The sequence below is a fragment of the Anastrepha ludens genome, chromosome 6, assembly GCF_028408465.1.
Source record: "Anastrepha ludens isolate Willacy chromosome 6, idAnaLude1.1, whole genome shotgun sequence".
In the NCBI taxonomy this organism is placed as follows: Eukaryota; Metazoa; Arthropoda; class Insecta; order Diptera; family Tephritidae; genus Anastrepha; species Anastrepha ludens.
In genome coordinates this window covers 67320209-67340421 of record NC_071502.1, presented here as the reverse complement: position 1 = coordinate 67340421, position 20213 = coordinate 67320209, and the positions used below count along the sequence as shown (strand labels likewise).

The 20213-nt window shown below is 36.3% G+C and overlaps 1 protein-coding gene across 3 annotated transcripts in view; it reads right to left on the bottom strand.

Annotated features, from left to right (window-relative positions):
* Positions 1-18565, bottom strand: part of LOC128868337 (protein N-terminal asparagine amidohydrolase) — a 157936-nt gene extending 139371 nt beyond the window's left edge. For 2 of the 3 annotated variants that reach the window (XM_054110319.1, XM_054110320.1), the window contains exon 1: positions 18239-18565. The gene's annotated coding sequence lies outside the window, so the exon portion shown is untranslated. Of the gene's footprint in view, positions 1-17566; positions 17774-18238 lie in introns of those variants that run through there. The other variant, XM_054110321.1, reaches the window with a different exon arrangement.
* Between the last annotated feature and the right edge of the window lie 1648 nt (positions 18566-20213).

The window sequence follows — 20213 nt, the reverse complement described above, 5'->3', positions numbered from 1 at the left end:
TTCCTGAAAATAATAATTAGAGTTAATATAATGAATTAAATTAAAATTTTCCGTTAACTTAGAAACAAAAAAATATATACACACACTATAAAATGAGCAGTACCCAAACTTTCCTTAAATTAACGTGCCATCAAAAAAGAAATAAGTTTCACACAATTCATTCATGCTCAAAAAACAGTGAAATTTCACTCAGAGCAACATGGCGCACTATGCTATTGACTATTACGAGGAAGCCACTACAGTCCTCAGCAGTCCATCGCTGCTTAGATTGAATCGCAGTAGGCTTGTTTTTCCCGCTTCTTGTTTTGCTGATTAGCGCGCAGAAAATTCGAAAATTGGCTAAAATAGCAAAAGCGGATCGCCAAAGATCGCAGAGAAATGAGCAACAGCTATGAGAAGAATTTCAAAAGATAAATAATGCATATCTCACGCACCTTCAGCGAGGAGCCAAACATGCAGCACAAACACACTACTACAGCTAAGCCAAACAATAATGAAGCGCAGGCGTACTGGCACTGATCTCGAGGAAATTGGAAAAGCGAGGAAAATGTGCAATGAGTGCTTTGGTTGCAGCGTAAACATTGCACACTCGCTGATAAGTGCGCAAGTTGAATAACTGCCTTGACCAGCGTAATGAGCCCAGACCCCGAACAATGCAGCTTTGGTTGACTACTAGAAGGAGGTTGGTTGCAAGGTTTACCCAAAAGCAATAGAGAAATTTACTGGCATCGGCTAATTTAAGTATTGAATCGCTGAGAGCATTCATTAAAGTTTAGCTGAAGTACATACGCACATACATGCAAAAGTAGTACGTATACCATTTATTGTTCAGGAAGAAAGGTATTTTATAGGCTCCGGAATAGGCTTCAAATATCATTTATATTTTAATTGAAAAAATTGGTTGATGTAACTAATTTTGTCTATTGAAAATAAGTCACAATCTCTCTAATTTGAAACTGTTACAATTGGGACAGTAAAATCCCTATCTTCAAGGATGGCGAGCAGGCTTGAATGAAATTTTATTGAGTTTGCAAGACCAGCTTATCACTAAGCTAAGCGTTAAGGCGTCGGTAGCCATTAGGCAGAGCACTGGAACTATTAAAAAGTAGTACTCGATACGAGTAGCGGCGCCCGCTGTAGCCGAATGGGTTGGTGCGTGATTACCATTCGGAATTCACAGAGTGATGAAGGGTGAAACACTAAAATTAAGAAAAAACATTTTTCTAATAGCGGTGGAGGTAAAAAAGAGAAAACTCGATAGTATCTTTAGTACCACTAAGATTGCGACGAAATGCCGGAGCAGGCGACCAAAAAATGTATGCTGTTAATGCATGCCACGCGATATCGAATACCAGAATAAAGTGGTGCTTCCATGCCAGAACATGAGGTGGCTGATGCACGCACAGATGGGTCGATAATGTAAAATATCGAAAAATTCATGGAAATCATGGAATCTTCTGCTGTGAGCTGATCTTGTAGGGTCAAACACTCGACTCGGATCTCTACTGTCAACTATTGTCCTGATGGAAACAGACGATTTACTACAAGTCTCCAGAAATGGTGAATAGGAAGGGTGTGGTGTTTCAGCAGGACACAGCCACGTTAGCGTAACGTCGGCAGCACTAGGAGCTTGGGTGGGGGTTCTATCGCATCAACCGTACAGTGCAGACCTGACACCAAGCAATTATCACAATTTCAAGCAATTGCGAAATTTGTTGCTGGTACAAATAGCCACCACCAAGAGTGGTATTTGAAAATGAGTTGGAATTTTTTTTTTAACAATAGGGACGAAGTCTTCTTCAAATAGACACAAGTTGTCGAACGGAGCATAATTGATGCAAATCGGACATTCCTAACAATAATTTCACTATCGGAAAAAGCGAAAAAACGCTCAGAACTTTTATTTAACCAAATATTACTCTTGGCCTGCGGGGTATAACTCGGATGAAGGCTATAGATAAATTACGATTATTTTCGGCTATCATTATGTAGTTACTGTTGCTTTCCTCATTCGCTCACTACTTTATGATTTTGGGTTATTGCATTTATTAGGGGCTCTGTTTCAAACTTAGTATTTTGTGCTATTATTGGAATTTGGTATTTCGTAATTGAAGGAGGCAGTTGGTTTGCTCAGCGGCTTAAAAAAAACTTATTTTTTGAAAAAAGGGTAGAATTTCGGTGGAAAATTAACTTTAATGCAACAATTTTGATGATACAAGTACGTTTACGTTTAGTAATTAATAGGTAATAGCAATTTTGTGTAAGTATTTTTCTTGTTTTTATTTAAAAAAGGGAAAATGTATTAATTTGTTTGAAACTTGAGGACTCACTGAATCTAGTCTGAACAGGTATTAAGAGAAATTAACAAAATGCTGACGTGTTTTTCAAAAATGAGAAAAAATATTGAATAGAAAATACCTTTTTTTGTATAAATATATATTTTTTAAGAATATTTTGCCCCATAATGGGATAATAAAAACGCTTTGTTAATTTTCTGGCCTTTTTGCCTTTATTAGTTGGATGCTTTATGTATTGCTTCTTTTTCGCCAAATGCGGTCGTGTCTGCTTCCAGTTTTTGTGAAAGCGGTCCAATAACTCACTGTAGTATTGTCCAGTGATAGTTCTTCCTTTTCTAAAAAATCCGTGAGCTTGGCGCATTTCGTATCCCAAAAAATCGTCATCGTGATGGGCCTGTCTTCGCCTTCTTGGGAGCAGATTCACCGTGAGAAATGCATTGTTTTGATTGTGGCTTTGTGTCTGGTGTGTAATGATGAATCCAGGGTTCATCACCGGTGACAACGCGACGCCAAAATTCCTTCGGATCTCGCTTAAATTGCTCTAAACACTGCTTCGAATTAACAGCCGCATCCGCTTGTTGTTGCTTGTGTGCAATCGCGGCACCCATTGGGCTGACAATTTTTTCATCACCAACTAAATACGTGATAAAATATTAATTGTCGTTCCGGTCGACACACCTATGGCCTCTGTTACTTCGTGCATTTTCGTTCGTCGATCAGCGAGAATCATGTCGTGAACTTTTTGAGCGATTTCCTTGGTAACCTCAGATGTTCGCCCACGTTTTAATTCGTTGAACCAATATCTAACTGTGGTCATAGATGGCGAAGCCTCCCTATAGACAGCTTCCAACTTTGCTTTTATCACCTCGCATTTTATTCCATCCAAAAACAAAAGGCGAATTACCGAACGATACTCCTCTTTTTCCATCTCGCGAAACACGTCTTACTCTAATAGCTGCTAAATCCAAACTAACCTATCAATCGGTCTGAAATTTGTTTTGCCGTCTTTTGATAGATGGCAGCACACGACACCAACACCAACTGCCTTGAGGAACACGCCCTCTGTCATAAAACACGGGTACTTATTGAAGCGCCCTCGTATATAAATTTAATTTTTTGTTTGGCCATGTAGAATTTTATAATGCGGAGATTTCACAATGTGTAGAATTTTTAAGTTAAAACGCGGAGTTTTTGAATGTATAGAAATTGGATGTTAGAATACGCGGTGTAGAAATGGAAGATTTGAACATAGGATGTATTGCTGAACATATTAATAATTGTCAGATGTGTAGATTTGGCATTATTTTTATGTAGTATTTTATAGTTTGGATAATTATAGTGTGTTAGATAATTGCGAAAATTCTATCTATAAGATTATTTAATATGGAAACCCATACTGGAAAGTTTGGAAAATCTGCATGTGCTTTATCGGCTGCTGAGCGTGCCAAAAAATGTAGAGAAATAAAGAAAGCAATTAATAACAATAAAAGGGCAAAATGCCGAGCGATATGAAAAATATCGTGAAATTGTAAAAAAGATTATAAAGACTTGTATCCATTAAAAAATAATGTGTGCATTTATATGTTACATAGTACGAAGGCAATGGCTACGGGAGAAGTCAGAGATAGTTTTAAAAAAGCCGTCGATAGTTCTTCGGAAGGTGAAGATGGAGAACCCTGTGAAGTTAATAACAATAACAAATATGTAATAAAGCCATAAAGTGAAAATTTTGATTTCGATATTGTAAATGGTTTTTTTTGGCAGATGTGAAAAAGGGATGAGCCCACCCTTGTTATTGATAAAGACAATATAAGCAGAAAATTTAACAAGAATGTAGTCAAGAGATTAAATTTTATTCAATATAAAGAACCAATTAAATTTGCACACATTGGAAACATGATCGGTATTTGTGTGGGTAAATCGGAAGATTGCCGCAAATGCAGTTCTGCATAATATCAAGGCTTTAGAGGGCAAGCATCGGGTATCCCGTTTTTTTTTTTGCGGTATGGGGCTGGAAAATGCCTAATGTATCATCAAAGCTGCCGTTGCAGCAATGGTATGTCCGGAGACTAAAAAACTACCCCTCGTTTGGAACCGTCGCCCACCCTGGAACCGCCAACTCATTCCTTCAGAGTGGCCTTCCACCTTCTTCATTACAAAGGACTACACCTAGGTGCCCAGGTTGAGGGCCTGAAATATATGGATTAATAGTATGTAAATTTGGGGTTTGTGGGTAAGCCTGCTTGCGGCATGATAGGGGTGGTTTCTAGGGGCTAGGGCTGTGTGTGACTCGGTACCCAAAGGTTAGATAGTGTAGGGGTGTGGTGAGTCAGCACACTTATGGTGTGAGACAAAATTTTAAGAAAAATAAGACTCAATTCAAGAAAATTAGTAATCGAATATATCATGTCTATGTTATCTTAATCGATTTTCAGGTGTAGGAAAATTTCGAAACATGAAAATTTCAAAATGCGATATCTCTGCGAAAAAAAATGATATTTGAGCAAACAAAACGCCATTTGAAAAAAGAAGGATTGTATTTAAAGATGCCATCCTTTAATTTTGGTGAAAGAAAACATCTGCAAGGCTACATAACCTCAAATATGGGAAAAAATGGGGTTTTTTGCACTTTTAGGTTAGGATATCTCGAAAACTCAAACTAATAGAGCAATTCTGAGGCCAGATTTGGACTCAGCGCATCATAAACCTTCGGAAATATATAGTCTGGTTTCTGGGCCTGAATGTTGGTTAAATTTTGTCGGCCTGTGTTATTATTAATTTGATTCACTTGAAGAATTTAAAATAAAACCAAGTTTGTTAATAATACCTGTTGTTTTAATGTTATAATTATTAATTTTTTTATTATATATGAAGGAACAAATGTATTTTAATATTTACCATATACCTTATAAGATATGTTGTCTATACTAATATTATAAAGAGGAAAACTTTGTTTGTTTGTAATGAATAGGCTCAAAAACTACTGGACCGATTTTAAAAATTCGTTCACCATTCGAAACTACATCATCCACGAGTAACATGGATTATATTTTATTTTGGAAATAGGGCTCGAGATATAGGTCAAAACGTGGACCCAGGTAACCTTCGGATGTGTATGTACAATATGGGTATCAAATGGAAGCTGTTGGTGAATGCTTTAGTCCAGAGTATTTTTCATGCCGCTCCGTGACTAGGGTCTCGAGATAGAGACCAAAACGTGGACCCTAGAATGTGTTTGTGCAATATGGATATCAAATTGAAGCTGTTGGTGAATGCTTTAGTACAGAGTATTTTTCAAGCCGCTCCGTGACTGGGGTCTCGAGATATAGGTCAAAACGTGGACCCGGGTAACCTTTGGTTGTGTATGTACAATATGGGTATCAAATGAAAGCTGTTGATAAGTGCTTTAATACGGGGAAATTTTCATACCTATTGATGACTAGGGTCTGGAAATATATGCCAAAACGTGGACCCGCCGTGTCTTTGCACCGAATTAAACCAAACTTACACACATTGTTAAGGAGGTATTGAAGATGGTTTCCGTATAGTTTGGATACCTATTGGTAAATAGGGTCTCGAGATATAGGTCAAAACGTGGACCCGGGTAACCTTCGGATGTGTATGCACAATATGGGTATCAAATGGAAGCGGTTGGTGAATGCTTTAGTTCAGAGTATTTCCATCCGCTCCGTGACTAGGGTCTCGAGATAGAGACCAAAACGTGGACCCTAGAATGTGTTTGTACAATATGGATATCAAATGAAAGCTGTTGATAAGTGCTTTAATACGGGGTAATTTTCATACCTATTGATGACTAGGGTCTCGAAATATATGCCAAAACGTGGACCCACCGTGTCTTTGAACCGAATTAAACCAAACTTACACACATTGTTAAGTAGGTATTGAAGATGATTTCCGTATAGTTTGAATACCTATTGGTAGATAGGGTCTCAAGATATAGGTCAAAACGTGGACCCGGGTAACCTTTGGTTGTGTATGTACAATATGGGTATCAAATGAAAGCTGTTGATAAGTGCTTTAATACGGGGGAATTTTCATACCTATTGATGACTAGGGTCTAGAAATATATGCCAAAACGTGGACCCGCCGTGTCTTTGCACCGAATTAAACCAAACTTACACACATTGTTAAGTAGGTATTGAAGACGATTTCCGTATAGTTTGAATACCTATTGGTAGATAGGGTCTCGAGATATAGGTCAAAACGTGGACCCTGGTAACCTTCGGACGTGTATGTACAATATGGGTATCAAATGAAAGCTGTTGGTGAATGCTTTATGATATGTTGTGTTATGTTATGTTATGTTATGTTTTGTTATGTTATGTTATGTTATGTTATGTTATGTTATGTTATGTTATGTTATGTTATGTTATGTTATGTTAAAGTTTATTATGTTATGTTAATGTTAACTCATTATCTATATCCATACAAAATATCTATCAAACAAATAAAATTAAAATTTTCTTTTGAAAAATGCAACCATTCAATCAGTATTTTCTTAGACGTTATCACGTTAAACTATCGTCAGTAAACCGACTTTACAGACAACCTCTTTTTTGGAAAAACTGCGTACTAAGACATCACAGGCTCGAGAAAACCAAATGTATTCGAGAAAATTTTTCACGATTCATGTCCCGTCGGTCAAAATTGCGTCAACTGTTATGGAACTCAAAGGAAAAAAATTGTTGAAAGTAAATGGAAAAAAACATTACGCGTTGAGCGTTATAAAGTTTGCTAGCTTCAAAATAATAAAATATGACATTTCTTTGGTTTTATTTCTTAGGCTATGTTCCGTTGAAAGACATTGACTTTGAGAAACCTAAATCTACATATACATCTGAAATTTGAGTATATTCAACCATCCAAAAAATTTAAAACTTCTAATGCCGATGAAAGCAGTCACAATGAAAGGGATAACGAAAATACCGAATATTAATTTTAAAATATTCAAAAATATTGTAAATCTTTTCAAATTTTAAAATAAATTAACACAATTTTTTTTTTTTTTAATTTTGTGGACTAATAGCATGCATCCTTTGAATAAAATCGTCGCTGGCGTGTTCGCAAAGACTGTAGATTTTTTTCTTTAATTTTCCGATTGAATTTTTTCGAGAAAAAAAAACGTGAGATCTGTAATCTTACTAATTCTTTTTAATTTTGTTGGGTGTTCATTTATTGGACGAGATATTTCAAGTGTCTAATGACGAAATAATTTCTGGCATTACCAACTTATCCGAGAAATTTTTATCTATAGCCATGTAAATGTAAAAAATAAGCTATTTTTCAAATGCGAGATGCATTTCCCCATAAAGGCTTTAAGAAAACAGCTTGAAAACTTATAGAAAAAAATCTCTTATATTGACAATTGAAATTTATATATTTCAACATTATAGACACTAAGCTCATGCCCTGCCTTTGTTGCAATTCCAATAAGGCAATGTCAAATCTTTCGTGCTGCTCTTCTTATTTCACCTACATAGTTCCACCATGGTTTTGTTAAAAAAAAAAAAAAATTATAAATATGTTAAAAGGAGCCAAAGATACGTTCTTTACACATTGTTTTTTTTTACTTTGTATTAACCCAAGCCAGCAAATACCCCAATTTCTAGAAGAATTGATGACGATGCCCAAAATACTTGCATCACTTGACTTGATATGGAATCGCTCCATTGCAAGATCAGAGAGGAACATTGGTAGCCAAATATCTTTGAAAATCCATTTTATACACTCCGCTAGAAGCGAGATGCATTAATTCCTGACATCTCCTGCTTTCACGCTAAAAATGTAATAATTGGGACAGCCACATTGGATCGCAAAACAAGAGTTTTGTTTTCATGAAACACTAAATATTGAACAAATTTATTATACAAAAGGAGCTTCAAATGAAAAAAGTTTAAAATGTGGAAAAATGTATACTCGTAAGTTATAAGTCACGGTTGAACCAGCTTGGGAAAACTGCTTCCTCATTCAATTTTCATTGAATCGAATTACAAATTTGTAAACACAGTTTTGAAAATATTTGCTTTAAGAAAATACAAAACTAAAATTTCGAAAGTTACAACTGGATTAATTTGTATTTGTAAGGCCGACAACTTAATACAAAATGTATAGCATTGCAGCGCAGAATTTGATAAACTATAAGGGGGCGTCCATAAATTACGTGAGATGTTTAAGGGGGGAGGGGGTCGAGTCAAATCTCATCTAATCTTACGTTGGAGAGAGGGGGGGTTTCGGCAAATATCACGCAATTTTTTTTCTGATTGAAATTCTTTTTCTTTCATTCATACTTCGACGTTATACATTACTACTGTCAAACCACCATATTTGTTTTATACCAAATAGCTCAATTGAATCTGAATTTACTGTACAGTGTAGCCCGTCATTTGTTTTCGCGCCACTATCAGCCGAACGCGCGACTCGATGAACAAAAGCGTACGAGCTGAGTGGCAGCGACAACGGACACACGGATCTGCATATGATTCTTCACGACCGTTTTCTGCCACCTCCATACCCTACCACTCAGGTCGATGGACGTTTGACAATTCCGGACTTTAAAGAGCATGACGTAAAGTCATTTGCTCCATTTCTAATACGCCTACCGATTCAACCGCTAAATGCCTTCATCAGCACGCCTTATGAACTCTATTGCACAAGTATACGTGATGATTTAGAGAAAAGATGTTGCAGTACACGCGGTATTTACTTCGCATCTATCACAAGAGCTCCAGAGCAGAGGCGAGCAGCTCACATTGCACCAGCTAAGCAAGCGCGTATGTTCCGCAAAGTGCGACCCTCACGGATTGTCACAAGACGAGCTAATGAGTTACTGTGCGCAAGTGTCAACGCCTTAGAGTGGCTAGATCAGAACGAAGTTGAAGGAGCAGATGATTTTACTGAAAATCTTATGGACATGTTGGTCCCAATAGTCTCTCTTTAAACCGCACATGATTCTCCATAGACTGAATTAGAGTAGATATTCTTTTTTTAATCGCAGTAGTTACGATTGTTAAATTTTTATTACACTTATAACTCTCAGCAATATTGATTACTAGTCGTAAATAAAAGAACGAAGCAATTTTTTTTCTTTTTACAATAACAATCCAACGCGTTTACATAAGAAACCAACATTTTGAAAAATCTCACGTGAGATTGGGGGATGGGGGAGGGGGTTGAATAAAATCTCACGACATCTCACCAGGGGGGAGGGAGAGTCAGAAAATTAAAAAAAACACGTCACGTAATTTATGGACGCCCCCTAACTTTCTCATAGTGTAAAGAGCGGAAGAAATTGATGCTCTAGGAAAAACATTAAACTGCAAATATTGAAAAACAAATCAGACAACCAAAAAACAAGCAAAAGTTTCAATGAAGGCATTTTGAATGGTCAATTGATATTTTTTTTGACAACGCACTTTAACAAATACACACACATGCTCATATAGTGTAATTGGCAATTCAATGAGCATTAACATGCAATTAATCACACTAACAATGGAATATTCATAATTGACATGACAGGCAGTCAGCCAGATCCATATAATTTGCGGTCAAATGCATCAAATCAACCAAAACTCTGATACATTCATTATATGAATGTATGCGTTTATGTGTATGTAAGGGTGAGGTAGCATTATGGCAAAGAGATGAGCACTAATTGTGAGCCCTTCTAATATTTGCTGTTGCATGCTGTCACTTCGCATACAACGAATTAGAACAAATTTCTACTGTGTGCATTTGACCGCAAAAAAAGAAAAAAAAGTGCAGCCACATTCTAAGCAATTAGAAATTGGAAAAGTTTTCTCGAAGCCTAAAAAAAGAGTTGTGCTGTCATAAACACACACATGCATGCATACATGACCCGCGGACATTGTTGACACCCTAACAAGATGCATTACTGCTTGCCGCAATGATGGCGTTGATGATAATTTTTTATTAAATTATTAAATTAACGCAGTTAGAAGTTGTGCAATGTGTAAAATTATATGTACGCCTCATACATATGTAGGTATGTGTGCGTATGTGGATTTGTTATTTTAACTGTTGAATGCGTAGAAATGGTCAGCAATTAAAAGCGCGCCAAATGCGAACAAACAAATCGACATGAATAGAGGAGTGAAGGAGTTCAGCAGTTTTCTGTGGACTTCGGCACTTCTCTGGTTATTAATGGTTGCCACCAAGAGGCAGCTATGTGCTTTTGTGTTTGTTTGAATCATCCCTGTAGTAAAAAAACTGTGAAAGATCTTTTGAAGTGCTAATGCTGTACTATGCAATTCATGACTGGTTCTGAACTAGTCCACAATTGATGCATACTAAAAGTAACTATGAAAAGTAAAGAGAAAATGCAAAAAATTTAAGAGGCAAGGTTTTACGAATTCAATTATTCGGGGACGTAATTTAAGTTTTTTTTGGAGGTTAAACAAAAAAACCCGGTGAAAATTTTGTCTTAGACAAAAGTTATTGATGTTCTTTTGATCCTCAGTACTTTCTACAAGAATTTGTGACCCTTTTTATTGTATTTTTAGGGTTTTCTGGAAAAAGTTCAAAAATAACTGAAAAATCCGCACCATTATTTTTCTAGTCCTATTAGAGCAGTTAAACTTGACCTAATATAATATTTTGGACAAAAAAAGTACTTCTCTAATAATAAACAACTTTACTATCAATCGATTGCTCTGAACCTCCAGAAAACAAAAGTGCAAATATAACTTTTTTCTAAAGACTTTTATTTAAATGCCTGCAATAACCACATATTTTGATTATATACAGCATCCAGCGTTTAGAATCTAATTCTAAATTCCTGAAAAGAGTTGCATGATTGGATTTTTTTATTGGAAAGCGTAAACTTTGCATGACATATGGAACCCCATTTTCATTCAAATAACTGCGCAGCTTCTAGCCGGCTCTTAGATATAACCGTTTCGGCTGATTTTTCGTTTTTCGAAGATATTACAAACTAATTTATGCCAGCCTCTTCAAATTTCGGCAAACAAACAATTGGTTTATATGATACGCTAACCCTTGCCGTTGACTTCAATGACATTTTCTTGCTCAGTTTCGAAAAAAAAATCCAATTATGCCGCTCGACTAAAATTCTCACCCGAAGTGCCTCATTGTGGATGCTTCGGTTTCTTCATGATGACGCCGCACGTCATCCGTCATTCCGTCCTCTCCGTCCTCTAAGTGCGACAATTCTATTTGTTAATAAACCCATCAAGGTGAAAATTAGCTTCATCTGAGAAGATGATTTTTCGGTAGGAATGCGCGTTCTTGAGCCCATTTGTTCAAGCGAAAAGTGACTAATTTTGCAAATGTTTAACCATAACCTAAATTCCCGACATGTCAGGTTTTTAGGGAAACTAGGCTAAGGTCGAGGCATTCTCAAAAATAGTTTTTATAGTCAAGTCGGTTACGATAGTTACGTAAGAAGAAATAATTTTGCAGCAAATCGAACAGCTAATTGGCTTCGAGGCACTAAGGTTAAGAGTTAGAAACAAGCAAGACATTTGTTTCCATGTTCCCTAAATACTCCCAATGAACCATAATACGTTGCCGACTTCTTTGCATTCCGACATAATATGTGAATTGAGAAGGGAAAACGGATATATCGCGGGGTGGCTGGACGGAGCCGTTTGTGTTATGCCTAGTGAAAAACACGACAACATTTAGTAATATGATAAATGTAATGCCTGCTGGTTCGAATATTGAAACGTAGATTCTTCTGAATATGCCAATTTTATTCTCTATCTGTGTTATGATTGCAGCCGGTGCTAAATTACGCTGCGCCCGTCTGATCGCCTGGTACTAAAGATTCGCAGTGGGCAAAGCTCCAGACCTGTCAAAATGCTGCTATCAAGACAGCCACGGGATGCCTCCTGGTGTCTCCCCTGCAACACCTTCACAGCGAGTCTTCCATGCTCCCGGTCAAGTAGCAAAATGCTCAGCAAGAAATTTGTGCCCCTTGTAGACGTTTGCTAGAGCGACGAGAACCACGACAGTCTACGTAACCGAAACCGATTTGTATTCAGACAAGGAATATCACTTCAGCAGCATTCCCCATATATGTATATGCATGCGCAATATTTATGTTGCTACAACAAAAGCAACAACAAGTACCAAAGAGATATTAAATGACCTTCATCGGGAGACTCCTACCAACTTCCTTAAATCCTGACCCCCGAATGCTGGTGTCGAAGTCAAATTACCACCCATTGCAGACGAAGAGCTCCCGTGCATCGCAAGACTCACATAACCTTGGCTCAATTACGTTCTGGAAATTATAGTAGGTTAAACTCCTACTTATGCAGAAAAGCCCCCCTTATCTTCAATATATGTCCGGCATGTGAAAGCACACCGCACGACACTAAGCAGCTATTCACATGCCCTCTCAAGCCCACTCACCTAACACCCCTCTTCCTCTGGACCTAACCTGTCGAAACAGCACGTTTCCTGGGCCTACCGTTAGATGAGTCACACGTGAACTACTACAACAACAACAACATTGCAGTATTAGTCATTTAATTTCTAGCCGGTTTATATCCGCCACCTCAACAGCACTCGTCAGAAGTGTATAGAAAATACTTTGAGCTATTATAACAACACTAAACGTAACAACAACAACGTTAGAACGAGAACTATGTATATAGTACCGTTTCGTAAGGAACTAGTGCTACGCTAATCCAATACTGGCTAAATTTACTGCAGGGATGCTTTGACTTTAATGTGCTATACACACGATTGCATTACAAACATACCAACGGCACTTACCATGGATGTACAAATTTCAATTACCAAATGCAGTTGTTTTTGTTGTTGCATAGTTACAATCTTCGAATCGACTCCGGCAGGTCAACTAGCACTTTTGACTGCCGCCGAGTTGCATGTTGGCTTAGAATTTGATTCGATTAAGGCAAGAAAAATGTGATGTAGTTAATTCGTGTTAATGTTGTGTGCCATTTAACAACTCGGAGAATTATGGCATTTTAATTAACGAATGTGCAACCTGCATACGCGAGCATACAATTTTTTGGTTAATTTGAGTTTGAAAAAAAAACAAGAGAAACTAAACTCAATATGAATAATGCATAGATCTTATAACTGGAAAATGTTGAGATATTCTTTCTACTATATACCTGCGAGAGCTGATGATCCATGGTATTATAACGATTGTATGGGGTTTGTTATAAGGAAATTGGGATATTACTGGTTATAGACAACATATGTTTGGCTATCCGCCCGTACATCTGTCTGTAAGAAAATGTCTCAAACCAAAACAAAAATAAGAAAAAAAAACCACAACGTACTTAAGTCTAAAAAATGTGATATTTCAAAAAAAAAAACGCACTCGGTCTCGGTGTAAAAACCACTCAACTACATTACAACTTTGGCCTTGTTGAAACGATCATAGTTTTCTGTTGAGACGTTGTAAGTTCATTATTTTTAAATTTCGATCATATATTTACAACTATTTGTTTTTGTCAAATATTAAAGTTTTGCTCACTTGTGACATTAGAGTTTTGACACTCCTTTACAAAAGGTTGCATGGAAGAAGAGTTAAAAAAAAGTTGAAAAAATTAAATCCTTTTTAGTAAAAATGGTAGCAAAAAGTATTTTGCGAACGGTTTAAAAAATGAGTTAAAATAAATATTTGAATGCTTTTTTTTTTTTTTATTTGAAAATTGAAAAAGTAATGAATTAAAAAAGCATTAGCGACTAGGCCATCAGCTTAATATTTGAATGTAAATAACATATTTTATGGACAATGTAAATATATTTCACATTCATACATATGTATAAACAAATTTGTGGTACAAATTGAAGTTATTATCGGAAATTACCAAGCGTAATATTAAAATAGAAAACGAGCAAAAGTAATTTTAGAATTTTAAGTTCGCGATTATGCAAAGTTTCGCCAATATGAAGCTAAGCAAAAAAATTAGTTATTTCATAGAATAATCACCATAAATTTAATTGACCCACTTGCATTACTAACTACTTAAAAAATTACTTGTACTTATTTAAATTAATTATTCTTATATTTAGAGGGCTTTTTTAATATATACTTTTTTAATTTATTTGTGTAAACGTTTAATTTGTTGTATTTAAGAAGGTGAATAAAGTGGAAAATATTTAATGCTTTTTGGTAAAAATAGTATTGTAGCAAAAAAGTATTTTCTTACTTAAATGGAAAGAAACTGCGAACGATTTAAGAAATAAATTTTAATTGATATTTAAATATAAATAATGGTACAAATAGAAGTTATTAGCCTAATATATGCCAAGTCTAATCTTAAATCAAGAAATTATTTCACTTAATCCAATATTTTATTTTTTTAACTAATTTTTAAATTTTAAAACCGATCGCGAAGTTGCGAAGTTTCGCCAATATGAAACTTTTTTGTTAAAAATAAATAAATAATGTGCACGTACATTTCTGTTAAGTGTTTGGCAGAGATTCTCCTCCTAATTGTAACGCGCGTCTTCATGTTATTCCATAAATGGAAGGACCTACAGTTTTATGTGGAGCTTTTTCATGCTGGTACTGTGCTTTGCTAAGCCTCCTTTGGACACTTCATCCATCCATGTGAAGGTGGGCTCATTGGAAACAAATTCCGTCAATCCCAACTTTTTTATAATGAGGTCTGAAATGTTATCGATCGCGTTGGGACTATCCAATTATTCTCCCTGTTGTAACACTTTGGGAAATATTAGCTTTTTGCAAACCATGAACTCTGTCTAAATCACCACATCATAAGAAATAAAGCTTTGTAAATTTCATGTCGTACTACCATAGTCCTGAATATACCGATGAAAACTCTTTAGCTATTTGTTGCTCGTAAGCAAACCATTTCTACAAATTTTACTTTTCCTCCACTTTGACTCAAAATTTTTAGAGCCAGCAACCCAGTGTTTTGTCAAGAGAGAACGAGGAAGCTGCTTACTGCGCAAATCTTTTATCATTGAATCATGGTTACGGACATAGTACATATCCATAAGCAAAAACACTTTCTGGTTATCAAAAAATGCCTACAGCTGAGATTACCAAAACGTTCTTTTGTGTAACATTGGTGTAACAAAAATATCAAAAAGTCTAAAAAAGAACCCAAAAATCAGATATTTCTCAATAAAAAGCATAAAAAATCTAAGAAATATAATTAAAATATTTGTTATTGCAAATTTTCCAAGTCAAAGATACTATTTTGTATGTTTTTTTTTTTGTGTCGATATTTTATTGTTCAAGCAATACGCATTCACACTATCTTAGGGGGCGGCCAGAGTGAACGCTGAAAGCCGAGCCGAGATTGTCAGTGCGATAAAGATTGTCAGTGCGATAAAACTGGTTACATACAAGTCAATACAAATAAGCTTGTGTATAACACAGTGAGCGCCGACAAGAGCAGAGAGCAAAGCCGATGAGTGCGAGAAAACAGTTTCAAAGCGTTTTGCTCGCTTTTTTGGATTGTTGATGTTTTCCAAACTCTTTTGTGTTAATAATTGCATTAATCACACTAGGAGAAGCAAAATACTCGTCATCAGATGAATCCATTACCGTGTACAGCAATTTTATAAACACAAATGAACAACAAAATTAAATGACATAAGAGAAAAACACATGGAATAAACAGAATTTCAGCGCTGATTCTCGCATTCACTGTGTTATATACAAATTTTCTTCTCGCATGAAAATAAGCGTCAATAAGCTCGGCTCGGCTCGGCTCGGCATCAGCGTTCACTCTGGCCGCACCCTTACACTTGACTGCCTGTCAAACTCACACAAAGAGTGCCTGTTAAAAATTGGAAGAATACGAGTTTTTTTTTACTTGAATTATTGTACAATGAGTACGGCTAACTATTCAGTTTGGCACATTTTATTGTTGGAAGCATTTGAAATTCAAACATTTGAAGTTGGAAACATACAAAATTTTAATTGCGATGCATGTAAATTGTTACGAAACGCATAAAAAAGATATAAAGGCAATCCTAACCATGAAGTCCTTAAGAGAGAAAAATCAAAATCAAAATCAAATTCATTTTCATTATCGAACATCTGCCAATTAATTTGTGAAAAAAGTTTATCGGAAGACGAGCCGCTAAATAAGGCAAAAAACTGACAGCTGACGCTAAAAGATTAAATTTTGTTTTGAAACAATTTTGAAAGTTTACAAAAAAAATTTTTTTTTAACAACGGTGTATTTTGGGGCGACACCACTTCCTATCTACACCCCGCGACAAAATGATGGCACATCAACGTTTTGACTATTTTTTTTTTCATTATTTTTGTATACATTTACAGCTCATTGTATAACAATAACCATATAAATCCAATTTTAAAATTGAATTCAAAAGTTTAAAAATTTCTACAAACTTTTCATCCCGATTCCACAATTTTTATTATATTTAGAATTTCTAAAAAAATGTTTGTATGTAGTCTTACAGCTTATTAAATTTTGTTATAGAAAAATGCAAGTTTGAAGTTGCTAAAAACTCCCTTTGGGTTTTTATAATGATTTAGCATTTATTGATGGGATCATGGACCACCGAAAATATATTGATCTCCTAAAGCAAAATTTACAGCCAAGCGCAGAAAAATTGGGTCTGTCAAATGGATTTAAATTCTATCAGGACAATGACCCCAAACATAGCGCGATTAATACAAAGCTTTGGCTGCTCTATAATTGTCCAAAAATAATTAAAACGCCGCGATCTTCCCCAGATCTTAACCCAATTGAACACCTTTGGAGTCATTTGGAAAAAAAAAATCGAAATCGCAAGTTCGCAAACAAGAACCAGATGAAAGCCATCCTGCAGGAGGAATGGAGCCACATGACCCAGAATATACCCAAACATTGGTCAAATCTATGTCAGATCGTTTGAGAGAGGTCATACGCCGACAAGGGAAAGCAACTTGCTACTCGCGTTGTAGTATCATTAATACATTTTAAAAATATTACCAATGTTGAATACTTTTTTTGCTTGCTTCTTGTTATTTATTTTTGAAGTCATGAATTTTTTTACATTTTTGTTTTGAAATCTCATTTTTTGTATTGAATATTACATTTTGGTTCCTTATTAAAACTTTGTGTTCATTCCTTTTGTTAAGTTTAACATTTAACAGTTTTTTATTGACAAAATAATACACTTTATTACTTATTTCGAATATTTTTTTTACCGCTGTATGTATGTATGAATGTCCTGACAAAAACAGTAAGAAACTAACTATCATATTTACTCATTTAGCTCGTAAAACTCACTCATTTCACGTATTTAGGGCCATTTCACTTGAAACATTACGTCTCTTGGACCCATCGGCAAATGGCATAGATCAGAAACATGCAATAGATTAATAGAATTAGGCAAGCTGTGATAATGGCTATAACACGAACAAGTCCAAAAACTTGCACGTTAAGAAAAAACAATTCGCTGTAACTTTTGTTGGAACTCATTAATAATCGTAAATCTGACTTATTTTGGAACAAATTTTCTCTCTAATTATATTTTGAATTGCAGGATTTTATAGCCGCTCCTATAACGTTGCAGTAAGAACTACCGTAATGTTCATGGTTATTATCCGATTAAGGATAAGAGCCCCTCCCCCCCCCCAAGCACTCCCCTAAATTGTTGGGGAGGTATAATGCTGTTAGAATAGCAGTAAGATAGTTGTTTTGTTTTCTAAGTTCATTTGAGAAAAATGCTGAAGAAACGATATGTATTTGGAAGAAATCTGTTAAACTTATAAGAAAGGTTTGCATGCCTTGCAATTAATGCGCGATCTTATCAAAATAACTAACGGAGCGAATTGGTAATTATTCACAAAAGCGGTTGCCGCTCAGTCGTCGAGGAGCTTTCAAGGCAAGGGAAAATTATCCAACTAATTTTACCAATTCAATTACTAAACACACATTTTGCAATTGTTATTGACTCACCTGGCACCAATAACGTTTCTTTGGAGGGGAAGAGGGGAGAACAATGAATAATAAAACAGCACAAATGTCAATAGGGACACTGGTTAGTAACCACCGTTGACTGTAAGACAGGCTGCTGATAGGCAGTAATGCACTTGGGGAATTCGATTTGAGAAATTAGTAGGCGACACTTTAAAGTTTTCGCTGCCTTTGTATCACTAATTAATCGTTTTATTTGCTAGTAATTTTGCACTTTTTCGCGACGCTGAGCGTCAGCGTAAAATAGGACGACAACCAAAACACAACAGAGAAAAACTAACGAAATCTGACAGTTTATTGACAGACTTGTTGATTAAATGAAAGCAGTAAACAGGCCCAGCATTGCAGCGGCAGCTGTCAAAAATTGTGTTATGGCGACATCTGATTGTCAATTTTATAACAAACAAGTACAGGGAGTTGGATATTTAAGAATGAAATAGGGGTTGCGTCTTCGGTGGAACGTAAGTTGAAATTAATGGTGAAAGTCGCAAATTGGTAAATATCGTAAATTAGTTCTTATCGGCTTTCATGGTGAACTTTTCGACAAATTGGATGTAATAATACGTTCACATATAAGTAGAAGATCTACTTTTTCGCGCTTAACTCAAAATCCGTAATTAAAAAGCGCGATTTCCCATACAAAATTTCTTTCCCAAAATATGAGATTATGAAATAATTCTAGATAATAACGATACTTATTGATATACAACCCTGTGTTTTCTGTGTTATCGATAATTATTATTACGAATGTTAGGAGAAACATTAAAATAAAAACTAAATGAAATGGATGCCGGCAAAGCAAACAGGTCTGTAAACGCAATTCTAATAAAATTCTTGTTAGATATTATTAATTGGGGATTCATTTTACAGTAAAAAGTGTGTGTCCATAAACGTTTTGTTCTCTTATTACTAACTATAAAATGTAATGACGAATTTCGAATGCGTTTTACTGCCATACTTTTTTGAAACCTCGGTTAACGTCGTTTACGGTTTTCCTCAAACTGTTTATTATTAACAGCCAATTGCGCGATTCCATTAACTATTCCCTCTCCTTTTCTTCATTTCTTCTTTTTCTTAATTGGCGTGATTTTGGCCGAGTTTAAAAAAGCCCGCCAGTCGTTTCTTTCTCGTGCTAACCGGCGCCAATTGGGCACATCAAGTGAAGCCAAGTCCTTCCTCCTCCTCTGCTACCACCAGCCGGTACCGCACCGAATAATTTCAAAGCCGGATCGTTTGTGCTTCATCTTTATTCGCTACGCTATGTCTATGTCGTCGTAAAGCTCATCGATCCATCGCCTGCGATATTCGCCGTTGCCAACGTACAAAGACCCAAAAATCTTACGCAGAATCTTTCTGTCGAACACTCCATGTCGGTTTGTTGGGCAGTACTCTCTGAGAGCAGGAGTGAGAGTCGAGTGGCGAATCTTCTGGCTGTCTGTTGTGATTGCAGCTTTTCGATGTCGAACATTCTTTGCGTAGGTAGATGTGCGTTTTTTGCTGCGCAGAGGCGTGTGCGCAGTTTGGCTGCAACGAGCTAATGATCCGAGTCGATGTTGGGTCCTCCGATCATACGTACATCTAATATACTAGAAGCGTGTCTTCCATCTATCACAACATGATCGATCTGGTTTCGCGTTTTTCGCTCAGGAGACAGCCAGGTAGCTTGTTGTATCTTCCTATGCAGGAATCTGGTGCTGCAAACTACCATGTTGCGGGCCCCGGCGAAGTCGATCAGCCTCTGTCCGTTACCGGATGTTTCGTTGTGCAGGCTGAATTTTCCGACTGTGGGACCAAAAATTCCCTCGCTGCCCACCCTGGCGTTGAAGTCGCCGAGCACGATTTTTATGTCGTGGCGGGGGCAGCGCTCATAGGAACGTTCCAGGCGCTCATAGAAGGAATCTTTGGTCGCATCGTCCTTCTCTTCCGTCGGGGCGTGGGCGCAAATTAGCGAGATGTT